Source organism: Malaclemys terrapin, chromosome 3 (assembly GCF_027887155.1).
Source record: "Malaclemys terrapin pileata isolate rMalTer1 chromosome 3, rMalTer1.hap1, whole genome shotgun sequence".
Lineage (NCBI taxonomy): Eukaryota > Metazoa > Chordata > Testudines > Emydidae > Malaclemys > Malaclemys terrapin.
The window spans coordinates 130386825-130399595 of record NC_071507.1 but is presented as its reverse complement, the minus strand read 5'-3'; the positions used below and the strand labels follow the sequence as shown (position 1 = coordinate 130399595).

At 39.2% G+C, this 12771-nt stretch overlaps 1 long non-coding RNA gene across 1 annotated transcript in view; it reads right to left on the bottom strand.

Moving 5' to 3' along the window:
• Positions 1–5646, bottom strand: part of LOC128833687 (uncharacterized) — a 31281-nt gene extending 25635 nt beyond the window's left edge. Inside the window, exon 1 of the long non-coding RNA XR_008444315.1 lies at positions 5604–5646. This is a non-coding gene — a long non-coding RNA (uncharacterized LOC128833687). The remainder of the gene's footprint in view (positions 1–5603) is intronic.
• Between the last annotated feature and the right edge of the window lie 7125 nt (positions 5647–12771).

The following is a 12771-nucleotide window of genomic DNA, read 5'->3' as shown; positions in this document are numbered from 1 at the left end:
ACTTAAACTCGCATCAAAGTCACATACTTTTGCCTGAGGAAAAGAGGTGTCGTCTTCAACTATGATAATGCCCACATTGCAGCTTCTGTTGAGGTCTTTTTCTGCTCTTCTACTGCCACATATAGCTCATGTCCTTAAAGTCAACATTTACAACACAACAGATTTTGACATTCCTGCAGATTTTCCTATATTAAAAAAAAAATAGTGGAAGCATTGTCTAGTAACGAGTGCACTAATTGGGACTCAGGAGATCTGGGTTCATTTCCCTGCTCAGATCTTTCTGTATGATGTAAGGAAAGTCACTTAGGACCAGATCCTCAAAAGTACTTAGGTGGTACAATGTTCAGTGGAGCAAATGTCTGACTCCTAGGACCCCTGCTGCATAGTAGAATCCTCAGCCCTGAATTTGATGTCCAAGCTCCCCATGCAATACAGTGGGAGACTTACGTGCCTAAGGAGGGGATCCTCAGAAGCCATCAAGATGAGCAGGGAACTGACTAACCTAGCCAGGGGTGAAATACAGAGGGAAAGGATATGGCTTAGGGCCCAGATTCACAAAGTATTTAGGTGCCTAGCTGACAGGCCAGACGGAGGTGTCAATCTCGGCTCAAGATTCTTAGCGGTGAACCCTTTCTTGTAATTAGATGCCTAAACCAGATCAGCTGCATAAGTAGCCCATTCTGTAGCAGGAAAAACCCATTTGGACAACACTGAAACGTTTTGACTTTTGAGGGGGACAGGGGGAAGGAGCAGGGAGAGGCTGGCCAAAGGCCTGGTGATTAAAAGCAAGGAGTCCAACCTATGTCTCTCAACTCGCAGGTGGGTGGCCTAACCACTGGGCTATAGAGTTACTTTCACTGTCCCTGAGAATATTTAATTATTTATACAAAGTGGAACGGCTCTAATGGGAGAGATTGAGAGAACCAATGCCAGAATCACCAATAGCCTAGGAGTTAGGGCACTTACTAGGAATATGGGACATCGGGTGTGAGTCCCTGGTAGCTTGATCTATAGTTTATGTATTAATTATATTGATTACTTAAGAATTCCCAGTTATCACTTTGAGGGTTGACAGGGCCTTGTCCCAAGATCAGGCCCGGTATTATTAACCTTACTGTATAGTTCGGAACCACAATGTGCACAGTTGCAACACTCAGACTATAGGGACCCTTCAATGTTTACAATAGTTTATTAATACATTTAGCAAAGTTACAAACACTATAACTCAGTAAGGTTGACAGAGAATGTACATCTGAACATCCATACTCACACCATCCCCTGCAGAACAACCTGAAATGTTAGCCAGTATCTTCTCCATTGTCATCACCTTTCTCCTCATATTCAGTGGCCATCATTCTGGCACCTCCCAAGAGCTACATCTCTCTCTCTCCCCCGCACACTGGCTGGGATAAAACTTTTAGAATATGTTACACTGACGTCACTATGTCTAATGCATATTCAGTAACCCTTCTTTATTTGTATTTCCTTGCCCTACTAATGCTGGGGTGCCTTTCTCCTATATGAGCTCAGCTTATTATCATATACATCAATTTGTTGCCATGGCACTCTTGTGATCAGATATCTGTGGATGTTAGCTCATGTTCCTGTGGTTGGCTGGTGTCTTCATGGTAAAGTCAGACAAAATCCCCCCTTACACACACTATTCTCAGTTCCCCAAAACGTGGGGGTTATTGTTGGGCCATTTATCTGTGCTGAAGTTCACAGGCCTCACGCCTTATGCTAACTGCTGAAGCTAATGTCTTACAGGGTACAGGCCTGTAGGTTCCTTATATTACTGTTGAATATAATAAAGGCAGAATATAATGAAGGCAAGGCAGTGAATATAATAAAGGTTAGCAGGCTTTTGAACTTGGGATCAACTGAGTGCCCAGGCCACCCTCTCCCCCAAATAAAAAAGTTTAGTCAAAAAAAATTCCAACCTGTTCGCCCCTGGCTCTCTTTTGTATGGGAGCTGTGCTGCTTCCCTAGCTATCTGCTGCCTTCATCTGGCACTCCTGCTATGGGCTCTGACAAGTATCAGGTCTTAGGTGTGCTCAGACCATGCCTACAGGATTGGATCACACTGGCAAAACAAATGTTCCCCTATCATTTGAGAATCCTGCTCCTGGAAACATCTATCCAAGGAGCTCATTAGCTGTGGGTGGCATCCCTACTTACATTTCTGGAAGTCAGTATTCACAAAACTACATAGGTGGCTTAGTGGGGGATAGAAACATTTCTTTTTTAAATGTATATATTTGTGACCAGAAAAAAAAAAGTGTCAAAAAATCCCCATACTCAGTGACTCCTTATTGGAGATAAGTTTATTCATCCTATTGGTCTCAATTTTATTTAGATAGAAATAGAAGCTGTTCTAAAGAGCCTGTACACTCGACTTAATAAAGCTTTCACTTTACAAGTTCCCATAGGATTTTAATGCCCTTGTGTAAACTGGAATGCAGAGGTGCCACCTAAGAATGGAAAAATAAAGGCCAAGCTACATGTCTATTCACATCCCTTTCTTCAGAACTTTATTTCTAAAAGCACAACCTCAAAACTGGAATGAATCATTTCATACTACCTGATAATAACTACCCAAGGCCTCTCCAACTTCAGATAGCTAGAAAGGAAGAGGAAATATGCTTCCCATATGGTAGCTTCCTTTGCACCAGCTTCCCCTTTCTTTTTTAATAACCCCGCCCACATCATCCATGTTTTAGGAAGGAAAACAATAACCCCTTACGTGTCAGAGTGCTCATCATAGCTCAGTTCATCTGGAACCAGAATTAGCAAAATATCAGAGAAAGACTATTCTCCAGGTATTTATGGTCTAGCTTATGCCCATAAATACAGTACTAAATGTCTACTTTGAAAACCCAGTTTTCATGAGATTTCTAACTCAAAAACATTCAGTTATGTTTAGATAAGCTTTGGAAAAGAATTTGAAAACTTGGATGCTTATCTGCTCTGCACTTCTCACTCATGAGAGAGTTTAGTCCATCACTCCATACTACCTCTTATCTTCCTAACCATTTTCTGTGTCTTCCAAATTATTTGTATCTATTATGTTCTTATAATAAAGACCTGGCTTCATCTGGATCTTCTAATATCACAACAATTTTATCAAAGGAAGGGATCCTAAATTTTGCAGGGAACAGAATTGTTGTTTCCAAACCAATCTATGAAAAGTGAAATAACTTTCTCAGCTAAATACACTATTTTTTACAATTTTTTCTTGGTCATCACAGATCTGGAAACATAAAGGTGTATGTCCTTTTGTTTTGAACACATATTTCTCTTTTCTACTTAGAGAATATGTATGTTGTGCTTTTCAAATATATTGCAAGTCCACCAACAGAATCTTCATAACTTTTGTTTCTGGTTAGAGGAGTTGACTTTATTTTGGTTATTTGTTGAGATACAATATGCTTTATCAATTGCAGAGACATTCTGCCTTCAACTTTTGAGTACAATCTGTAGGAAAGTCTGAAACAAATCAAAAAAGGTTATCATCCTCAAACTCCAGTAGGGAACCTTAGGCAATTGGCTTTTCCTTCTGAATGTTCAACTAGTAATTATGTTTTAAATTGTGAACCTGCTCTCTCTCTCATTGACGTTGATGGTAAAAGTCCAACAAGAGTGACATCAAATTATCTCTTCTCTCTTTTATCTTCTAATTGCTTTACAGAACATAATAAATTAGGAACAATATTGTGAAGTATTATCCATAATCTTCCAATTCATGTAACTGAATTTTCATGTATCGAAGCACCATGTGCTTTCTCTAGGTTCACAAGATTATCTCCCCTCAGCTCACTTTAGCATTTTCCACCACTTGAAATCTAGAATCAGTAAGCCCAATTATATTTATCGCTTATGTACCATTTACCTCTTATGTGCTACACAAACTTTAACCTATGAATAAGCCCCTTTGTTTCCAGTTAAAACCAACTTTTACCAGAAAATTCCCAGGTTTCACAAAGTAGTATTCATTTTTTTAGGATTTTCACCCTACTTTTGTATCATTCAAATATATGAAAAATAACTTGTTTTATTAGGAAAATACAATACATTACATGAGGAATATGTATTACATTCTGTTTTAGTTCTGCAGCAAACCACACTGATGAATGGAATTCAAAGCATTTTTCCCCATCTTTCCATCCACCAAAATAAACCCTGATATTTACTCAAAAAAGTTATTTATAGTTTTTTGCACTGATTTTCACCTGTTATTGTTGTTCTGATGATAAACACTGATAAATTCCTGGGAAAAATTAAATAAAAAAAAACAAAAAAAAACCTGAAAATGAAGAGCCCTACCTATGAATCAATCACAATGTCTCTGAGAATGGAATACAGTTTTCTATAAAAATCATAAAGGATCTTTTTTTATTCTTCAATTTATGTGAATAATTTCTGGTCTGTAGATTTTTCACAAATAGAATAGTGAATTCTCACGAGAAATGAAGAATGAAGAGAAATTCATACTCTTTTTGACTAGACATATAAGTCATATGGTATGTTTCACTTCTGTGATTGGAAGTCTGTAACGCTCATATTCAGATTTCTGAGAGTAAATACTTTCACTTTGAATTTTGAATTCACTTACTGTCAATAATCTACAATATTTGCTTAAAATTTGCTCAATAATTCCTTAAAATCTTGCCTTTCCTACCACTAATAGGAATTAGTGGGACTAAACTGCAACTTTGGCTCAATGAGTTTCATGAAAACCTTGTAGTCATCACTGTCTCCTTCCCCCACCCCGCCCCATTTTTGGGGGGTGGATTAACAGGCTTGTTTTGAGTTTTTAAAGTCAAGTGAACCCATGTTAAAACATAGAAACCACAAACTTTTAAAGTTTTTTGCTTGGCTCCAGATTAAGTTTTATATATTCAAAAAGGGCACGAGCGATAACCCGGGTAATTATAGGACAACATTCCCAGGGAAAAATAATGGAAAAACTGATAGATTATTGAATAAATAAAGAATTAAAGGTTGAAAATGAACTACCACCAGTCAATGTGGTTTTATGGAAAATGGGTCTTGTCATACAACCCTGATTTCATTCTTTGATGAGATCATAAGTTTGGTTGAAAGAGGTAAATATGTAGATAAAATATAGTTTGACTTTTGTAAAGCATTTGGCTTAGTACTGCATATGCTATTCTGAAATAAACATTAGCACTATACAATATCAATAAAGAGCATATTAAATGGATTAAAAAATGCTAACTTACAGGACTCAAAATAATTATCTATGGGGAATTATTTTTTTTAAGTGGGGTCCCACATGGATTGGTATTGTTACATAATACAGTACACACTGATGCCCTTATACATATGAATGAAACCTTAATACAATGCTATAACATCTTTTACAATGTAACACTTATACCTATGTATAAAGCAACATTACCATATTACACTTTAATGAACATTAAGTACTAACAATAATATCCTATGAATGGTAGCCAATCAATCATAGGATGGGTGAGGTAGAATCCATTCAAATTCAGGCATCCAAATTTATTTACAGTCATGCACAGGCATTCCTTATAATTTGGAAGGAATCATATACTTTTCTTTTTTTCAAATACCTTTGTATCATCTCAGGCTCCTTTGCTCTCTGTGATATTCAGCTCAGTCTGTTGCTTCTTCTTCTTCTTTGCTCTACTCTCTATCTTCTCCTCTACTCTGTGTTATGCCTACATACCCAAAGCCTGCCAGTTCCTTGCTTACATACAATTTTTGGCCTTCCCTGATTGGTTGCTTCTTCAATTCCAGCAATTAACATGGAGTCTCCCCATGGGGTGATACTTGCTCAGCCAATCAACTTTACCTCCTACCTCCTCCCTTCAGGCCTTTTGGAGTGAGTGTAGTCATACCTAGCTGAACTTTATTTAACCCCAATCTCCTGTTTGCTATTGGTCAATTCAGTCTGAGTCCTCCATTTTGATGTCTCTAACATAAAATAATTGTGGTTGCCATTTTGGATTTCTAGCTCTAAACTATCATTATTTATTACTTATCAAAAGCCTTAAATCTTAAACTAACTACATTTTTATGCAAGTTAAAGTGTTATGATATGGTCACCATCTTTATGATGTTAATTGGGAGAGATGATTTCTAAAAAAAAAATTATTATTATTATTATTTTGCTCCTCTTTATCTGTTTATATATATAGCGCCACTAGGCCAGTAAACCTGTCAAAGAAGGAAGTTAGGTTGGTTTGGCATGACTTGTGCTTGACAAATCAATGCTACATGTTCTTTATATACCTATTACCCTCTAGGATCATACAAATTGATTGTTTAATCATTTGTTCCCCTATCTTTCCAGATATCCAAGTAAGTATGACTGGTGTATAATTCCCTGTGTCCCTTTTGTTCCCCTTTTAAAAAGATAAGTACTATGTTAGCCCTTGCCCAGTCCTCTGGGCCCTCACCCATCCTCCATGAGCTCTTGAAGATAATTGCTAATGCTTCCAAGATTTCTGTAGCTAGTTCATTAAGTACCCTAGGATGAATTTAACCAAGCCCTGCTGACTTATCCTTCAAAACAATGACTCTGAAAAAGATTTTAGGGGTCATGGTGGAGAAACAACTCTACATGAGCTCTCAGTCTACTGCTGTGATAAACAGGGCCAATGTGATCCTTGGATGTTTAATGAGGGAGTAGAAAGTAGGAGTAAGGAGGTGATTTTACTCTGTGAACAGCATTGTTGAGTTCAATACTAGAATACAGCATCCAGTTCTGGAGTCCATATTTTGAAAAGTGTGTTGAAAAATTAGAGAAGATGCAGAAAAGAGCCACAAAATTATTTGAGGGCAGGATAAGATGCCTTACAGTGAGACTTAAAGAGCTCAGTCTGCTTAGCTTTTCAAAAAGATTAAGAGGTGACTTGATTACAATGTGCAAGCATCTTCATGGGGAGACAATACTGGGTACTAAAGGGCTGTTTAATCTGGCAAAGAAAGCAAAACAAGGACCAATGGCTGGCAGCTGAAGCCAGATGAATTCAAATTAGAAATATGGCACAATTTTATAACAGTAGGATGATTAATGATTGAAATAACTACTAAGGAAAGTGGCAGATTCTCCATCTCTTCAAATAAGGCCTTTCTGGAAGATATATTTTTTGTCAGATATATATTATTGGGTTCTTTACCAGAGTAACTGGGTGAAATATGCTGCTGTGTCATATAGCAGGTCACACTAGATGATCTTCTGGCCTTAAAGTCTATGAAAACCAGTTGTAATTAAAGAGTTCTGAATTTTTTTTTTCCATTCTAATTTTTTTTTCCATTCTGGGTTGTTTTTGAAGCACAGCCTGGGTTTGCAAACCACAGAAAATCTGGTCAAAGTTTTGGGTTTGTAACTGTGTGTAGGTCTGCTGTGCAGTGCCCCCTAGTGCGCTCTACATCAGCAGCACTTGTCCTCTATTTCCTTTCCCCCCCAATCTCTTCAATATACAACCAGGACCAGAGTAATCAACTACTTCTAAAGGCTAGTTTATTAGCACATAATAACTAAAACACAGTCTCTTTTCCCAACCCATCAGTGGGAGAAACACCATCTCTCCCAGTCTCTCTCCAGGCAAACAGTTCCTCTTCACTGAGGTATCTTAAATCATCTACAGACTACAACCTAACATAAACTTCAGCCTCCCCAGTTACTTCCCTAGCTCTCTTCCCAGGACCATTTTCCTAGCCAACAGTCTCTCTTAGGGTACATCTATATTATACACCAGTTTCAGTAGAGTGGGGTGTATGTATAGGTACAACCCATAGTGAAAAGCATGCCATGTCCACACTGCGGTGTATAGCTACACATCTCCATGAAAGACTAGCAGCAGGGAAAGGCTTTAGCAACTCCCTGCTGCCGGAGCCATTCATTAAGGTGACCAAAGGCTCTGACGGGGGCGGGGGACAGCAGAAAAGCCTTTCCCTGCTGCCAGAGTCTTTCCTCACTGGGGAAGACATTACTTGAGACAGGGAAAGACTCCAGCAGCAGGGATCTGCTGGAATCTTTCCCCGTGACCTCCCCACTGTGGGAGTCCTTACCTGAAGCAGCAGGGAAAGGCTTGAGCAGTGAGAAGCTGCCACAGCCTTTTCCCCCTGCCACAGTCTTTACCTGCAGTGAAAGAAGGCTCCAGCAGCATTGAGGAAAGGTACCAGCAGTAGGAAGTTGCAAAGCCTTCTTTCCCCGCCCACCCTTCTCAGCCAGAGTCTTTTGCTACTAGGGGAGTCTTTTCAAGCAACAGGGAAAGTCTCCAGCAGCAGGGAGGAGCAGGACACTAACTGGTTAAAAATAGCTGTGTAGACAGGGGGCATGGATGGAGCTAGTAGAAATCCATGAAGGCTACCTACTCCTGTATATACTCACACCCTTCAGATGGGTCTCTACTGTAGTTGCCTAAGTCGTGCCTCAGCAGCTACACTGCTATTTATGTCCATGCTAGTGGGGCTACACGGGTATGCACACTACAAAGCATGCATTATAGACTCACCTTAAATTTCAGGCCACTTCTTGAAGGCTTAACAGACTGTTTCTTTTAGGAGCTCAGTTCAGCCTCAACAACTTTTTCCTATTACTGACTCCTGATTGTCTTTGAGTTTCTTCCTAATTCCCTTCCCACAGTTATCGTTAGTTATTATAATTAAACTTCCCTTTCTAGGAGGTGCTCGGCCTCTTATAAAGCCTAGGTGCCCTCTTTCAATCAATCAGATAATTAGTCCAGGTGTACTGCCTCAGCTCCCACTTAGGGGCCAGTCACTCTGTGACAGTAATGGAGCATTTAACAAAACAAATTTTATTTTATTTTGGTTTTCAATTTTACAATAGAATTTTCCACGCATTTAGTGCACTACTCAAAACTGTAGCAATCTATAATTTTAAAGCCCACGTTATCATTAGACACAATAGGCTAAATTCAATCCATGTGTAAGCAAGTATTTGCATCTACTTCCTTCAGGACTGAATTTGTTCCAGCATTAATACTAAATTAACATATTAAGACTTGCAGTCTGCTTTTGGGCGACATTGGCCATAATATCATGGGGTACAGGCAATAAAAAGATGGGATTTTTTTTTACATATCCCTGATTTTTGTTGAAAAAAATCAAAGTTATTTACCCAGCTCTAGTCATAGGTTAAAAAACCCACTTGCTGACTTTTCAGACCTCATAGTACACCATGGGTTTGTACCAAAGGCATATACAAAAGTCGCCAGTCTTGTCCAGCCCTTGTCTGCAATCAAATTGTCTGAAGAGCTTTTGTATGCTATGGTATAACTGGGAGTGTTAAATCTAGTTTATCTTTATGATGGTGCTGTCAACTTAGATTTACCTCAGTGTGAGCACCCTCTGTTTGTGTACAGTATATTTATCACAGGGAGATAAATAGGGTTCGCTGTGTGTGTGACATTAATTACTAGGTTTCCAGCACAACATCACTAAATTATATTTTACTAGTTCAAATCCAAACAGACAGGAACTTTACCATCAGCAATTTATAAAAAGACCTGGCTCCACTAAAAGTTAAGAAACAACTCTTTTCACGTGAAAACAACATGGTAATTTTTGACCATCGTAAACTATCAAGCAGCAAACATATTATGCAGTGCTTGCTGTTCCAACTTAGCACCTCCCGATTCTGTGCTTGACTAGAAAATGGAGTGTGGCATGTTGAGCCTCAGACAGTGGGTGATGGAACATCAGCACCATAGGAATGCAGTATCTGCAGTTGTGGACTATCAACTGTCCCTTGCCCGTAATAGTTTCTCATTCTTTCATGCCGTTTTTCTGCCACTTGTTGAATTTGATAGCATTTATGTTTAAGTTGAAAATCATCTGTAATAATTGGGGCTCCTGGAGGTAGATCCATTCAATTTAAATGACTTTTGGTGATGCAGTGGCATTTCTTGCTTTGATAGCTTTCTGTATTAACATTTCAAGGCATTTAGCACTATCTTTCTTAAAGAAGGAGACTATGTAATTTACTTTTGCATTTCAAGCCTACCAATTTTTTAATTGTGAGCCCCCTGCTGGTAAATGAGTTAAACTGATTACAGTGGATTCTGGAGTAATTACAAGAAGCTCATTATCAGAAAATTATGTTATTGATCTTGTTATGCATTATATTCATTAACAGTGTCTCAAAATGACCATTCCCCTGAAGACAATTTGCAAAACTCAGGCATGCTTAATTAATTCTAACACAAGGACAAACTCAGTCAATTGTTTAAAACACAAATCAGAAACAGACAGAGAAATGAGTTGAGATCCTTTTGTTTTGATGATGCAAACCAAGAACTGAGCATTAAAACAAATGTGAAATATCAAACCTACTTTATAAAGAGGGAGCTTCCACATTTCATAATTCAAATAAATTAATCCACTGAGAGAAGTGAGTTCTCCTCATATCAGGAAGTTGATGAATTCCAGTCAGTGTTTTGCAGCTGTTATCCTGTCTGATAGTTATAGGCTGCCAACCAAAAAAGCCTGAAAGTAAATCTACTCTACATCTGGCAAATAGCAAAATGTTTCTTTTATTATATTTTTAAGTAACAAAAAGACCATGTGTAATTCACGAAGTTAGAAGCTCTATTTTGAGCTTTTTTTGCACTGAGATGTAATAGGGCTATTCTCATTAGTTTCTAATCCTTCCATTTGCAATAACCAAGGTCTGGAAGGTCTTTTCCATCTCTAGTTTCTAAGATTATGTAATTAATACTAAAGGCAACTGATGCCTAAATCCTGATGCAGGAGACTGACATTCTATCTCTCAAGGATTGAAAACAAATGGCATAAGGAAAACTTGGGTCAAGATTTACACAGCTGCCCTGATTTGACTTAATTTTCAAAAGGATTGGACATCCAGATCCCTTAGGCATCTTTGAAAAAAACAGCCTTAATTTTGTGAGACAGCTATACATTTAAAGATGGGAAGGATCAAGTGGCAACATCAGTAACATGGACTTTTTAATTATGAACTTCAACATGGCAACCTCTGACCACCACAAGCAGGGCCGGCTTTAAGCTGATTCACCCGATTCCCTGGAATCAGGCCCCGTGCCAAAGAGGGCCCCGTGCCTGCGCCTAAGGGGGCCCGTCTCCGGGGGGTCTTCGGCGGCATTTCGGCAGCGGGGGGTCCTTCAGTGCCGCGGAAAACCCAGAGCGGACCCCCTGCCGCCCAGTTTTCCAATTGGGCCCCGTGGGTCATAAAGCCAGCCCTGACCACAAGCAATGGGTAATGCAATTCTTGCATCTACCTCACCCTACCATATGATTCCTGCTAAATCTAGGGCCTAATCCAAAACCCTCATTGACATTTGGGAGAGTCTTTCCACTGATCAGGCTACTAATCTTTAGTAGAGATTGTGACAGACTGACAATTTCCTGCAATATCCTGAAGGATCCTTACTGAATTAAATTAAACTTCATAGAATTAGGTTAAGGTCCATTGTATTAAAATGCTATTGTGTATGTGCTATTGTGGAATTATATATATTTCCAGGGGAAGAGTAACAAGGAAAACTGAAGGGGGCGATTAGGTAAAATCACTCAGGATATAACATCTACATTGAAACCACACTCCTGGAAAAGTAAACCAGAAGTCTTGTTCATTTTCTGGATCAGTAAGAAGGCCCTGAGCCAGTTTAAAATCTGCCTATTTATCCAAAACTCCATGCTTTGTCGATTGGTCCATTGGGAATGATTGACAGACAAAGCAAGTTCTTTTGGATAAATCTGATTTTAAATAGATGAAGGGCCTTCTTACTGATCCCATAAACAGACAGGACCCCTGGTTTATGGAAGGCCCCAATGCTTAGGGTAGGACTAGAAGGACTGGGCATGCCAGAATCCATGTTAGAGTTCAGGTTAATTCTGGGAAGTTTATTAGCATGATTGTAGGTTCTTTTGTTGTTCTTAATATATTTTCTCTATATTGCTTTTTTACCTTAAGAATAGAATAGGCGTGTATAGTCAGAACTGTGTGGTATTTATAACTGTTGACAATCACTCCATCAGTCTCTGAAGGGAAAGCTAGCAGGTGTCCCTGGGCAACCTGTTTGTGTTGGGAAATACACAGTGAAGGCAGGGAGTTGTGCAGTCAAGGAATACTCTGGTCAGAAGAGAGAGAGATGCAGATCTCCACCCAGAAAGGCAATGGCTGGGGAGCTGGAGGCTGAGCGTGGGTGCCTTTGCAGGACCACTGAGGGAAATACAGGTAAAGTTGCCCTGAACTGTGACAAAGATATTTACTAATATGTGCTTGAGATGATCTCATATTTACTCTACTCGTGGCCAAGTAAATATTTATCTTTTAAAAATCAGATTTCTGGAAGTCAAAAAAATGGAGACAATCATAGAATATCAGGGTTGGAAGAGACCTCAGGAGGTCATCTAGTCCAACCCCTTGCTCAAAGCAGGACCCAATCCCCAGACAGATTTTTACCCCAGTTCCCTAAATGGCCCCCTCAAGGATTGAACTCACAACCCTGGGTTTAGCAGGCCAATGCTCAAACCACTGAGCTAGCATCTAGGAGCAGGTTTGTTTGAACTCATATTAAACCTGAGTCCCTTTGTTTTTGAGTATCCTCAAACCGAATTAATTCAATATGATTTCAGGGTGTTCAACACCTTGCATAATGAGAAGCTTTGTTGTTGCTGTTGAATAATGCCGTGTCCACTGGGATGCCCTGGGGAAGAGGCAAATGCCTCTTGGTCATCAGCTGAGCTCTCACTTATTACTGGTTGTGC